The sequence below is a fragment of the Leucopleurus acutus genome, assembly GCF_964270905.1.
Source record: "Leucopleurus acutus genome assembly, chromosome: 14".
NCBI classification, from domain to species: Eukaryota; Metazoa; Chordata; class Mammalia; order Artiodactyla; family Delphinidae; genus Leucopleurus; species Leucopleurus acutus.
Window position 1 is genome coordinate 29679384 of NC_139156.1, and position 15256 is coordinate 29694639.

Here is a 15256-nt window from a genome sequence, read left to right on the forward strand (position 1 = left end):
CCAAATGACATTGGCACATGAATATATAATAATTTTTTCTAAAACACCTTTTTTCATAATTCCTTGCTCAAAAACCTTAGTGATTCACTAGAGTCACTAAACTTAGCTGGCATTCAAGGCTCTCCATGATTTGGTGTCAATCTGCTGTTCCAGTCATATTTCTACCACTCTCAGACACAAATCCTCCATTCTGTACCAAATGGCCTCATGATCTGTTCATTCCAAATTCTGAAATATCCTCCATGAATTATCTCAGCTTAAACACTCCTAGTTACTAGTCATTCAAAAGACTTACATCTTTATTTGAAGACACGCTGATTTCACCCTTCTGTGAATTCATGTACATTCATTACCTATGGTATTCATTTGTCATTATAAACAACCTTATATTCCTGTTTTACTTATGAATGTCATTCTCATACTCTATAATAGTTTCTTGAGGGCAGATACTGTTTCTCAAATGCTTCTTGTATCCTCAGGAACACAAAAGGTACTCAACAAATATTTAGAAAAAAAATTAATGTGGAAGTTAATTTTAAATTAATTTTAAATCCCTTTAATTTCAGATTAATTTTAAATTAATTTAAAATACTTACACAATGTTCTGGAAAAGCTTACTTTATAGCTTGAGAGACTAAAGCTAGGGGCACTAGACTTTGCTCCCTGAGGTCTGCTGCTATATCACATTCATCTTCATATTTCCAGAGTTGAATACAATGTCTGACACATGGAAAACGCTCAAATATTTAACTAAATTTCACTTTCTAAGGCCACAAAGTAGGAAATGGAACCCTGGAGTTCTATCCCAATCCCCCCAAGATTATATTAGTGCCTTGAAATGTTCTCTAATTTCTCATATTTCTTCAGATTCTCCCTGAACAGACTACAAACATCAAAAAGACAAAACTGTGCTTTCTCCCCTCTTTAAAGCTCACAGAGCAATTATTACAGGACATGCACAGTAGGGCAGGCAATATTTCCATCAGATTTCTTAAAAGTAACAGAAAGGCAGCTTATATATACTTCTCTGCCCCATGAAAAAACATACCAGTTACTACTCTTCCTACTAGGAAGATTTATTTTTCATCATCTTTAGCACAAATTCTAGAATGCTATCTGCCAGCTCCCATGCCCCAATAAATATGCATCCACAAGCAATTATGGAGATAGATAGCTTATGGGGAGGGGGCACTCTTTGGTCAGGTCCCAATGCTGGCCCGTGGTTAGGTGGAAGGGTAAGTGGGGGTGGGGGGGGCGGCCCTGTGATAAATTACTGCCCACTCTGCTTAGGGGTATTTATCACAGCCCGCTGTCAGGTAAATCACTGGAAAAACACCTCTTCGGTAATTAATGTGAAGTGACGGATGGACAGCCCCTGGGCCCATTAATCAGGAACATCAGCAGCCTACTGAGATTATGAATGTCAGGATGCATAAACTGCCGGTGGATCAATAGGCCCAGGAACTCATCCAAGACTCTCATTTCCGAGGCATCTCCGGTACATTAGGCTCCCTCGACCCCTCCCCCAATCTAAAATGAAAAGCAAGCCTTCAGAACAAAGGGCAAGAGCTGAGGTCTAAAGTGACCACTGCAAGAAAACAGTCAAGGAACGTGGCCATGGCTAGGGAAGTCACCAGGATAGGTAACATGAGCACAGAGCTATACTGACCAAGAGGCTCTCAGAAGTCTCAGTGCACTGGAAAAGCAGGAAGATAACAGTTAACATTCAATACTCAGAGTCTGATTATCTATTTTAGGGGTAATCCAGCTTCTTGCTTCTAATCTTTTACCCTTTTTCCTGTCCACATTTTCCTTTCTTTCATATTGGCACCACTAATACAGAGTAGAGAGAAATAAGCAATTTCCGCTCTCTAACAACCTAGGTAAAAATTTCAATTTTAGAGGAAAAAGAATCTGTATAAAATAAAATCATTGAATTATCCCTGAATTTAATTTAGCCTCATCCTTCATTACCATGATGAACTGAGAATTGCCAGCAGAAGTACCCACAGTGTTTACAATTGAGAAAAAGGTGATCTTCCTGATTCATTAGCATTTACAAAGCCGCCTGCCAATATACGACATGGGTTAAAGGCTAAACTGTGTGGTAGGATTCCAGAGAATTAAATCAGCTCTTAATTCTATTTCTTCTCCAAGTCAAACAAAACATTCTCCATCAAAAGAGTCTGCTCAACTTGTAAAACAGAATGGACCTGAAAGAGAATTACTGTTTGCTCGTCACCCAAAGTTTAGTCAAATTTGTATGGGAGATTCGGCTGTGCTTCAGCCTCGTACTGAACACACTCTAGGCTGGCAGTGGCGGGAATGTGACTGCACTTGCTGTCACATCCCGCCAGACCCCAGCGCGGTGCTCTGTGGTCAGACTAAGGCCAGGGCTGCAAGCGTTGGTTAGAAAGTGTCTCAGAGTTACGGCTGCCTGTGCCACTAAATCTCATTTCATCCTACTGATGGATGGATGGACAGATGGCTGCTTGGTGAAAGCAGCATTATCAGGCAGCTTCTATGAAGCCTCTGAATGATGGACAGCCCTCTTTCTACTTTCTCCAAACCACCATCGATCCAAGCCATATTTCAACGGTCAGAAGCCCAGTAATATTAAGACACGCAATAAGGTTAAGTTACTTGCAGTGTAAACCTTTAGAACAGAAATTCTAACACCTCTGCTTTGCTGTGAGGAACTAGGCTGAAAATGTCACAGTCCATTCTTTCTAGCTGCTAAGCCAATGAATTCCAACAGCTCAAAGCCCAACAGCTGGGCTCCATTCCTAGGAGCACTTGAAAAGCTAACTTGCCTGCCAAATTTTTTACTAGCCAGTTCTGTGAAATGAATTCTGCAGTTGTAAGTGAACAGATCTGTGACTATGCATATCCACTGGAGTGTGAAGCTATTAGAAGCATACAAACCATGCAGAGTTTGTCAATGATATGTAATCGCTAGCCTCAAACGTGTGGTGCCCTGGATATACCAAGTTGGCATGACTACCAACATCAAGGAGGGTGATTAAAACCAGGATAGATTAAAATTTTGTCTTTTGCACATAATCCTAAAATGCTGTTTCTATCTAGCTCGCCTGGCTGGCTTCTACTCTCTTGTGTACATATCAAATCATAAGTACTAATCCTTGCCTGTTTTCACAAGCACACTTTTACATCCACTTGTCTGTCACCTTCTAGACACTTATCTCAGCTTGTTTATTTGGACTACATGCCCTCTTTGTTCCTTCCATGTTATCCTGTGCCCTCAGACTCAAACAACTGGACTCTATATCAAAGTTACTTCCATTCATGTGGTTAAAGAAACGGACTCTGAATCCAGCTTTGTGATATAGATTCCTAGACCCCACATGCCCTCTCTTTCTAAGCTCACTCATCCCCAGATGACTTCTCTAAATGCTTCACTATCAACTATACCCCATATCAGCTTGGCTTGGCTCCTGGTCCTGCCCTTCTTGACTGACTCACTGCCACTCTGAGCCAATGTTCAGAGAATTTGTTTGTATTTGTTTTGGGGGTTAGAAAAATGTCTCAGTGGAGTGGCAATTGTTCTTCTTGCCATAATGGTAGTTTAGTTTAATACTTTAATATTTGTGCCTTAACAACACCTATAGTTCTATTCCTAGCAAAAAGAAAAAGAAAAAAATCATGTGCTATTTTTATAAGATATTGCTTAATTATAATGTCTTATCAAGAATAGCAGTGTTGGGTGGGAGGGAGGGAGACACAAGAGGGAAGAGATATGGGAACATATGTATATGTATAACTGATTCACTTTGTTATAAAGCAGAAACTAACACACCATTGTAAAGCAATTATACCCCAATAAAGATGTTAAAAAAAAAAAGAATAGCAGTGTCCTTCACATAAACATTAAAGAATTTTTACAGAATCTTAAATTACATTATTGAAAAAGATTGTATAGGTCAGAATTCAAATAAAGAAATTGAGGATCTGAGCTTGTAATGTGCATGGTTAGATAGATACTAAGTAGCAAAGCAAAACTGGAACCCAGATTTCAATTAAAAGTATTGTGCTTATTTTATTATATTTCTCAGACATCCCACTTTCATCCTTGGGATTTCAGAGGGAGTGAGGGTAATAAGGACTGAATGGCATTTGTATGTGTGCCTGTGTGTTTGTGGGGAGGAAGGTGTCCACAAGTAATTTAAATTTAGCCACTCATACTATTGTGCTTCCCATCAAAGTTGCCAATGGGTCATCTGAGACTCACTCTCTACCTTAGAGAACAAAATTAGATGAATCCCTGACAACTAGAAACCACTACCTTTCTCTTCTCCCTTCTTTACCTAGAAGGTTGAAAAGAAAAAAAGCAGAAAAAAGGCAGAAAGATGTCAAATTGAAGTAGAATCGTAACAGCAAGAAGCTCCACAACTTAAATTAAATGGATAGAGGAGCAATGTGTCCTCTTAATTTCCAAGGTTGTCACATACTGGTCAAATACAGAGCACAAGCTGACTGACTGGACTTCACCCTCTGTTGGTGAAAATGTGTCACTGCTGCATTTCCTGATTGTCAAGCTACTCCATACAGATCTTTATACCTTACAGCTGGCTGAAAAAGACCTTGGAAAATCATGTCCTATAACCTCCTCATTTTAAAGATGAGGAAACTGTTTGAGGAATTTACTTAAGACTTGTAGCTGTTTGAGTGGTAAGTGAGACCAGAACCCAGATCTCCCATCAACTAAACTAAGTAGTTTTATCACCATCATAGCTGCCTTAACCGGTTTTCCACCTAGTATATATACTCAGGATATACTAGCTGAGCAAAGTTTAATCAGGAAGTCAATTGTGCTGCAAAAATAATCACATGATACACATCAAAATACAAAAAAAATAAACACATAATACACATCAAAACCAAATATATTATTCACACTAAGGCACATCTTCATTAGTAAATGATCAGGATGACTTTTCCCTCCCATTCCCACAAAAATGTCCTCGAACATTGGACAAGAACTCTACTACAACTATTCTTAGGACCAGACAAAACATTTCTCCTAGGAATTCAAAAAAAGGCAACTCCTCAGAAAAAATAACTGGTGCTAGGTGAATAATAAGGAATGACAATTCCTTAAACTCTTACTTTATTTCTATATACTCCCTAAGTTCATAGAAAAGCTGTTTTATTTGCATTAACCAAATACACTTTAGAATAATCAATTTTTTTACAAGGCTATCTCAAGCCAACACAAAGATCCTTTCCTTTCACTAAAAAGTCTTTTTATAGAGTTTCTATTTGGTTAAGAAAGATCTATTAAGCAATAGATTAAGCAAGAGAACAGTGACATATTTTTCAAAATCTGCTGCTGTGAATCACATCTAATTATGTTTTCTGTTCCATTAAGGTGTAGGCTCTACAAGCGAAAGTGAAGTAGTGGCAAAGTAGTACCAACAGTAGTAGCAGAGGAAGAGAAAGAAAAATTAAACAGCTACCTACCATTCAATGAGGACTTAGATATGACAGGGACCGTGCTACATATTTCATATATCTAATTTCTCATTTGATTCCAACTATAATACTATGAGGTAAATATTATTACCTCAATTTTACAAATGAGAAATCTGAAGCTTAAATAACTCAAGATCACATAGCTTCTAAGTGTTGGTTAGGATTTCAAAGTCCCTGCTTTTAACTACTACACTAGACTGCCTGATATTCAGCAAGATGATCTCTTACAATCATCTATTAATTTCATAAATATCAACAATTTGCTTAGAATCTGTATAAATGCATAGCAACCAAAGAGAGCTCAAAGACTGCTGCAGTAAAACAGGAAAATCAACTAGGATAAGAATGAAAGATTAATGCTTTCATGGCATGACTACTCCCAATAACCTTCCAGACTTAAAAGTGCTGACAATAATAATCTACTACTATCTCTGAAACTTCCTCATTCACCTTGCCTCATCCTCAAAGCCATATGGTGAAGAACCTCACCAGGTGTCAGGAGAGGAACTCCCTCTCTTCTATTCCCCGTAAGAATAATCTCTATACTTCTTCCTGCCAACTCCCCTGACCATTTGAAAACGTTACCCTTCTCTACATACTTCCCTTTCTCCAGAGGCACATGGGAACATGTGCCAGTGAAACTGGCACATGGGAACATGTGCCAGTGAAACTGATGACACAGTTCCTAGACTGCAGAAGCCTTCAAAGCAGAATATAGAGTGCACTTTCAAATCTGAATCTAAAAAGAAAAGAAACTTGTACATAAAATACCTGCTGCAGAAGGTATTTTCAGATGTCATCTTAAACAGAATATAACAGTTACAGTATTTTAATATTAGTCTGCTTCAGACATTTACAGCCTTCGCCTCTGTGCATGCAGTTGAACAAAGAATATAGCTTGCATAACTGGAAGAAACATTTCACAAAAAATCTGAGTATCAAGACAATGAAAGATGATTGTCTGGATAGATGATTCCAACGGGATCTTGAGGGCCCCAAAATATGTAAACAAACTATGGCATGAAAAGGTTTTTCTTACAACATAACACAATTCACACTCCCAACTTATTTTACACTCCACTGGCCACAGTCGCCATGCATTGGCACCAACTGATTTCATGCTTTACAGGCTGGGAAACAGTCCGCAACTTAGTCTCTTTCACACTCCACTGATGTGGTAACCCCATGGTTCACCAACTTAACTGTTCCAAATTTAATGTTTGCACCTACTGTTGACCACCTCAAAAGGTAGTCAGATCAAAGCTTTAATATAACTGAACAACAGCAATATAATATGTAACAGAAATGTAGAGAGAAAAGTCTGCTACCTGCTCTGTATATATACCTGGTGGTAGGGAGGAGAGAGGAAAACTCCCTTCTAAAATTTCTTTCCCTCACTATACATCTGGAGGTTGGTCTGTCCTTCTAGACTTATTTGAAATTAGTTCCTCTCCTGGGTCTATCCTGGGTTGCATTGATATCCTATACTTGACAATAAAAGAGTTGAAATGAATAAGGCTTTCAGGGCTGTGCCTCAAACCTGACATACGTTAAGCTTGATTTCTTTCCCCTTTAGGATTCACAAACTAAAGCTAATAAACCATTAAGTAAATTTTGAAAGTAGAGACTACTAGGCTTAATCTGTGCTAAGTGTCTTATATATGTTTATCTCATTTGACCCCAAGTACATACTAAGAGGTAGGTATTATTTTCTCAATTTTACAGATGAGAAATCTGAAACTTACTTAAGATCACACAGCTTCCAAGTGTTGGTTAGGATTTCGAAGTCCCTGCACTTTACTACTACAGTAGACTAGAATACATGCCTTCTAAAAAATGGGGTAGAACAAAGCATAGCATAGTTTTAAAAAACAGAAATACCAAAGTGCAATAATAACAAAAGAGAATAATTGTAAAGCAGATGGAGTACTTATGTTAGAGATACAGTTACAACAACTCTATGTCTCCTTCCTCTTTGTAGCTACAGTACCAAGTGTGAAGGCCAAACGTGGCTAAGAAACTGAGACACCAAAAGAAGCAAGCTTCATTTTAAAGCAGGCAAAGAAAACATCAGATAATTAATAAAAGCTTCTCTTATACGCAGATTCAAAGTTCACTAATTAGAGTTTCAAGAATAACAAACAATTATCTTAGAATACAGTGATATCTTCAGAGAACTGCCCCTTTAAGAATCAGGAAGACTGTACAGAGTGCTACAAAAGATTTTCAAAGTAGAATAATCTACTGAACAAACATGGCTCAGGTACTAAATCCTATTCTAATCTATTATTTTTATGATACAAAAAGCAAGATAAATGTTAAAGGTTGGTAAAAGCTAACAATAGGTGATGGTACTTTCTTGCAGCAAACAAATATTTATTAAGTGCACATATTGTACTGAGACCTATGCTGGGACAGTGGAAACTGTAAAGTTGGACCACAGGTAAGAACATGGTTTGAACCACATGAATAATGTAGTCTCCTCTTTAAGTTATCTCTACTTAATTGGGAAGATAAGAAATTTTAGAAAAACAAAAAAAGTTGTTTTAAGGTAGTATATAATTGCCAAACAAAGAGAAAAGTTGTAAATGATAAAAAGAGAGCTATCACTTAGGGCCTGGAATAGCTGAAGAAGAATGTCATAAGGTAGGAGGAACTGGAAGCTGGTATGTAGACTGAGAATTGAAGGGAGATATTCCAAGTAAAAGGAACAGCCTGAACAATTTGAAGACGCAGTAAGCAAAAAGCATTATTTTGGGACTTCCCTGGTAACACAGTGGTTAAGAATCCACCTGCCAATGCAGGGCACACGGGTTTGAGTCCTGGTCTGGGAAGATCCCACATGCCGCCGAGCAACTAAGCCTGTGTGCCACAACTACTGAGCCTGCGTGCCACAACCACTGAAGCCCACGCGCCTAGAGCCCGTGCTCCACAACAAGAGAAGCCACTGCAATGAGAAGTCTGCACACCGCAACAAAGAGTAGCCCCCGCTCGCGGCAACTAGAGAAAGCCTACGTGCAGCAATGAAGACCCAACGCAGCCAAACATAAATTAAATAAATAAATTTTTTTTAAAAAAGCATTATTTTGGAGACAGCTATAGAAACTACTAGAGCCAAGGTTCAATATAGGAAAGTGTGGAACATTCTGCCAGAAAAATTGTTTTCAGCCTGGAGGGCCTTCAACACTAGGTTTAGACATTCAGTACCCCAAGCAATGGAGAGTCAAGTCTAGACCATACAGACAATTCCTGAGAAGTGATACTATTACTGTGTCTCTAGTTCTCCATACCTTCCCTTACACCATCTGCCCATTCATTTACCCTGTCATCTTTTTTAATAGGTACCATCAGGTAAATGTGATGAGACAGCACACAATGTTAACACTGACATTTCTCTTATGCTTGCTTAACCCGATGGTATCAATGAGCAAGGGTAACATTTAACCAAAACCCAGAAACAGGATCAACAGGAGAGATGGGCTCCAAAACAATGTGCCCCAAGTCTAATCCCATACTCAGTAACAAACATTACATCTAGGGGAGCAATCAAATACACTTATTTTGTATAGCCATTCTCAGAACCAGAGAAAGCACTGAACCAAAGCCTGCCCCACATTATAGTCTACTCCACAATCCAAATAATACCCAGAAACTCATGCCTTGATACCTGATGAAGACTCCTACAGTTGGCCAAGTGTTTCTGAAACAAATAGCTGGTGATATATGTATATGTGTATAAAATCTAATAAACAAATAAGTAACAGGATATACATTTGTCTGAGATAAAAGCCCAGTCATTCTGGATCTAGATATGGTAACTGGCCTTACTACCACTGTAACAGTTCCTAGAAAAGAAAAGACCCATCCCCATTACACTGATTTTTATAGTTTCATTTTCCAGCATGAAGTGATATTTCTAGTCTCTTCAAAACTTTTCAATCCATCCAATCCCTACTCTCATCAATAGAACATCTAACCTTACAGTTTTGAAGACAGAATGAAACAATAACAGCTTGAAAGGAAAAGTAAAATACACTACTTCTACCCCACCAAAACCAACTCCAGCTGTTCGTTTCACAATTGTATCAGCAGAGCTAACAAGGAGAATAGCTACCATTCTAATTGCCCACAGAACCTGAGATGCTCTGCTCTTCTCTCATTTCTCCCCCTTCCCATCTCCTCTGTAACTTGCACACGACCACCTCACTCTGCTGTCCATCCTCCCCAACTGCTGCCCAACAATTCACAGGCTGCCACAGATTGTCAGCACTGTGTTTGGGGACTTGAGAATTACCCCTGTGGGACAGCGCAGTGTGTTAGGACAGCATTTGCCCGGACACAATGTCGCTCTTTATAGCCAGTTGCAAATTAGTTTCTTCTTAAAAAAAAACAATACTCTCAATAAGACAGGTACAAGGAGATTTTAAATAACCAAGATTAAAACTCACTTGGTTTGCTCTGAGATCTGGGCCGTTTCAGAGTCAGGTACAATAAAATCCCATGCCTCTACTCACACGAGCCATGCACATCATCTAGGAACATCTGAAGTCAGCTTTCCAATGCTAACAGAAGCAAAGAGGCTACCAAAAAACATATCAAAGGAGAATCTTCCTTCCCCTTTTTTCTGTGCCTATGGCTCCTCATCCTTAAATTTTATCTGACAGTACTTTGTTTTAAGCTCAGCTCTCAATATTAACATTAAAAGGAAATTCTGGAAATCACCAGTATCGTTTCATTATAGTTTCCATCCAATTCTTTGCCATGTGCTTCAGCAGCACACAAGTACAGGCATCTTCTGACAGTTGCTGTGCCTGACCCTCTGAAAAATCCTTCATCCTATATATCAGCTTCCCGGTTGCCACTGGCTACACATGAGAGTCAGAAGCTGGAACAGACTGAAAAGATCATCAGAGGATGTGGGGAAGAAAAACCTCTCACAAAACAGCAGGTCATATCAACTTAAGTCTTCTTAGAAAAAGGAATTAATTAAAAATAAACACCTACAGAGTAATATTTTAAAAATTAAAATCAGTTTTACTAGTTATCTAATTAGTTTTCATTTCTAAGTTCTTTGATAGCATTACTCATTCTGCTTTATTATGCTGTACTGAGGATTTAATTGCCCATCTAGTCTTCCCGAATCAGTTCATCAAACCTCTACAATAAAACTGCATCTTTGCTGCTCCCTAACTGAACTACAGGGAAGCTAGAGCTGGACAGGAAGGATGTTAATTCTCAGTTCTTACAGTAGAAAGAGACTGAAAAGAGCAAAGATAGTAATTCAACTTTGAGAAATAATTCCAATATTTAACCAGCCCCTGTTCTCTCTACAACAAAACCAAAATTTAAGAAAGACAGTAAATAGAAGCAAGAAAATCTTCAAAAGACCCTGAACGCCTTTCAGGATATTGCCACTTTCAAACTTGTTTTACATGAGAGTTACAAAATAAAATGACACTTAAAAAACAAAATATAAGCAAACAGAGTAAATAAACAATATTTCTAAAATATACATAAGTATAGTTAACTGACTTACCAAATAAGTGACATTTATTTTTTGAATAATAAAACTCTAGAACGTGCAGATAGACCGTGTCTGAGGCAAATGGTACAAAAAGTTCCCTTCTGACAGATAGCAGCCTCACCTGGAAAATAACAGTAATAAAAATTATTTTTATAAAAATATGTAGTTATCACTTCTTTGACACCTGTCTGTGCATTTAACTTTCATGATCTCATTTCATGAATACTAACAGTTTAACACAATGATTTACCACAGAAAGTGCATTGAAAATAAACACACACTTTTTAGAAGCTCAACAACAAAACAGAATAAGGAAATGTCATCTTCTCTCATTCTCAGTCCTCTGAGAACTATTCTGAGGGGGACAAAACATCTACTAACTGCCATCAAAAAAAGAGAGAGAGAGATAAGAAAATAATACAAATGATCAAAACACAAAAAGATGTTCAACTTCTAGTCATTACTATAGTTCTAACTTTTAGGATGGCACATGGTGGATGTTCAATAAGAATATCCTGAGTGGGGCTTCCCTGGTGGCACAGTGGTTGAGAGTCCGCCTGCGATGCAGGGGACACGGGTTCATGCCCCGGTCCGGGAAGATCCCACATGCCGTGGAGCGGCTGGGCCCGTGAGCCATGGCCGCTGAGACTGCGCGTCCGGAGCCTGTGCTCCGCAACAGGAGAGGTCACAACAGTGAGAGGCCCGCATACCGCAAAAAAAAAAAAAAAAAAAGAATATTTTGAGTGGATGGCTGGATGGATGAATAAAAAATAAACCTTATCAGTTAGCAAAGAAAACATAAATCACATCAGTTAGCAAAGAAATCCAAAATAAATATATTATTTTACCCATCAAACTGGTAAAGATAAAAAGAAGAGCAATAAGGTCCTGTTTTGGTAAGGACAGACTAAACAGGACTCCACACTGTTCATGGAGGTACACATTTGATTAATGTAGAAAGCATTTTAACAATATTTCAAAATCTTTTATATATCAAAGGACCTTTGGACCAGGCAATTCTCCTTCAAAGAATGTGTCATAAGGAAATAACTGGATTTCTACAGGATACTTATTCCACAACTATTTATAATAGTGAAAAATTATAAATAACTTTAATGTCCATCTATATGGGCCAGGTTAAATTATGGTACATTTATACTATGGAAAACAATACAGACATTAAAAAGAATAATGTGGGGCTTCCCTGGTGGCGCAGTGGTTAAGAATCCACCTGCCAATGCAGGAGACACGGGTTCAAGCCCTGGTCTGGGAAGATCTCACATGCCGCTGAACAACTAAGCCCGTGTGCCACAACTATTGAAACCCGCGTGCCTAGAGCCTGTGCTCCCAACAAGAGAAGCCACCACAATGAGAAGCCTGCACACCACAACGAAGAGTAGCCCCCACTCGCCGCAACCAGAGAAAAGCCCGCGTGCAGCAACAAAGACCCAACACAGCCAAAAATAAAATAAGTAAAATAAATTTATTTAAAATAAAAGAATAATGTAGTTCTACAAATACTGGCATAAAAATCTACAAACCATATTAATAAGTTTTTAAGAAATGGAGAATTTGACAAGAAGTGTTCAAAAACAATATAAAGAAAACTTTAAAACATTCCTGAAAGACAAAAAGTAGATTTGAACAAATGGAAAGATATTCCTCATTCTTGGATGGAAAACTCAACATCATAAAGATGTCAGTTCTTCCTAAATTAATTTATAAATTTAATGTAATCGCAATAAAAATCTCAATATGAGCAAGCTTTTTTACAGAGACAGACAGCTGATACTAAAATTCAACAGAAAAATAAACTTGTAAGAATAGCCAATAAAACATAAAAAATTTTAAAGCTGGCCCTTGATATACTATCAAGCCTCTATAATTAAAAGTGTGATAATGATGCAGGAATAAACAAACTGGTATAAAAGAACAGAAGTCCAGAAGTAAACTCAATGGAAACTTAATATAGGATAAAGGTGGCATTTCAAGATATTGGGCAAGATTGTACTTTTTAAAGAAAATATGTTGAAACAAGTAATTAGCATCTAGAAAAAGATTAGTAACTCATACATTATGCATTAAAATAATTCCAAATGAATCAGGGATCCAAATGTAACAACTAAAACCATACAAGTACTAGAAGAAAACGTGTGTGAATTCCTCTTTACCCTGGGTAAAGGGAAATGTTTTCTAATTATAACCCAAAATTCAGATGCAACAAAAGACTGAAAAATTGGACCACATAAAAGCTCAAACACATGCACAGATGCACAGACACACAGACACAGACACACACACACAGTAAAAGACAACTGACAAACTGGGAGAAAAATATGTGCAACATATATCACTATAAACAGCTAATATACCTAATATATATATATTTATTTATATATATATATTTTTAAAGACACTTAAAAATTGAGGGAGAAAACATCAAAAACCTGATAGAAAAATGAATTTAAAAATACAAGACAATTCACACAAAAAGATATTAAAATGGCCTTTATATATTCTATGAAAAGATCATTAACTACTACTAAGTGAATATTAAAACTGTATTGAGATACTATCTTTCGAACTATAAACAGGTTAGCAAAAATTTAAAAGCATACCAACATACTCTGACGATGAGGCTGTGGGAAAACTCATGCACTGCTGGTGGGAATTCAAATTCGTACAACCCCTACAGAAAGGGATTCAGCAATACTTAAGAAAACTATATTTGCTTTTAAACTTTTGACCCAACTCTCCTATTTTAGGGATTTACCCAAACATACATTTCCAACGTACAAAAATATATATAAACAAGGTTAGTACTGCAGCAATGTTTATAAATTCAAAATACTGGAAATGGCCATAGAGAATGGTTAACATCCTCACAATAGAATACTATGCAACCCTAAGAGGGAGGAAAAGACAAAGGGAGGGAGGGAGGGCGAGCTCTACAAATTGATATAGAATGGATACCAAAATATATTTAAGTGAAATGTTAAATTAAAAAAGCAAAGTACAAAAGACTATCCATAGTATGCTAAATTTTGTGTAAAAAGTTAAGAAATAAGAAAATAAACGTGTATCTCCTCATTCCTGGGGGAAAAACACACAAGAAGGATAATTCAGAGAATGATAAGATTGGTTACCTACAGAGGATGGGTGGAAACAGGGTGAAAAGGAAGAAGAAATGGGTGACAATGCTTTGAGTATATATATATATTTTTTAAAACAATTCTGACTTTTGGAACCATATTAATGTTTCACATGCTCAAAAATAAATAAGATCAATTAGGATGGGGAGAAAAACTTAGAATACAATAGAAATGAACTGTATTTCAAATAACTAACATAACCACGTTATAGGAAGAATGTTGGGGAGAGAAAACTAATCCAAGTAACTTCTGAACATGGTTTCTTGCTCAGTGATGTCCAACAGAGAGACAATGGATGCTACATATGAAATTTAATATTTCCTAGTAGCCACATTAAAATAAAAATAGGTAAAATTAATTTTATAAATTTATTTTACCTAACATATCTAAAATATTTCAACATATAACCACCATATTATTTAAATATTAATGAGGTATTTCACATTTCTTATTTCATACTAACTTTACAAACTGTGTACAGTTCACACTCACAACACATCTCAATTCATGTGGTTAGTGGCTACTTCATTGGCCAGTGGAGATTTAGACTATATGCCCATAGGGTACAGGAAAAAACTATAAACAAATATTGAACTCTACTTACTAGGTGTCTTTTAAGTAGTGGTATGAGCTAGCAATTCTTAAACTATTTTCTGGTATTCCAGGATTAGGCCAATAAGTAAAAACATGAATAATGGGGGCAGGTTTCTCACTTTTGGAACAGGGAGTTATAAATACAGAATGAATAAACCCTGTAGTGTTGGACTGGAATCAGAGGTATCAATATAAACTCATTGCTTTCAGTAGACAGATAAAGATGTATATGAGCGTGAGTGGACACACACACATATCACATATTTCTATTTCCTAGATGTCTACTGAAAGGGCCTAAAGGCAATGATACTGACACCCAGCAGCACTGTCAATGGACATCTAGAGTCCAGATCCTGGCTTATAAAGCCATTCTCTACTAAAACAAACCAGAGCTCTTTGAGGAAATAACTTATTACAGGACTCAGGCTGGGAGAGTGCAAGATAAGCCTAGAACATCTTGCAGTAAAAAGTGAGGAAGTGCTCCAAGAATGAC

General features: G+C 37.3%; 1 protein-coding gene across 1 annotated transcript in view; it reads right to left on the minus strand.

Moving 5' to 3' along the window:
• The window catches only part of R3HCC1L (R3H domain and coiled-coil containing 1 like), an 86642-nt gene that overhangs the window by 56267 nt on the left and 15119 nt on the right, over positions 1-15256 (minus strand). The window contains exon 2 of the mRNA XM_082854205.1: positions 11030-11138. The gene's annotated coding sequence lies outside the window, so the exon portion shown is untranslated. The remainder of the gene's footprint in view (positions 1-11029; positions 11139-15256) is intronic.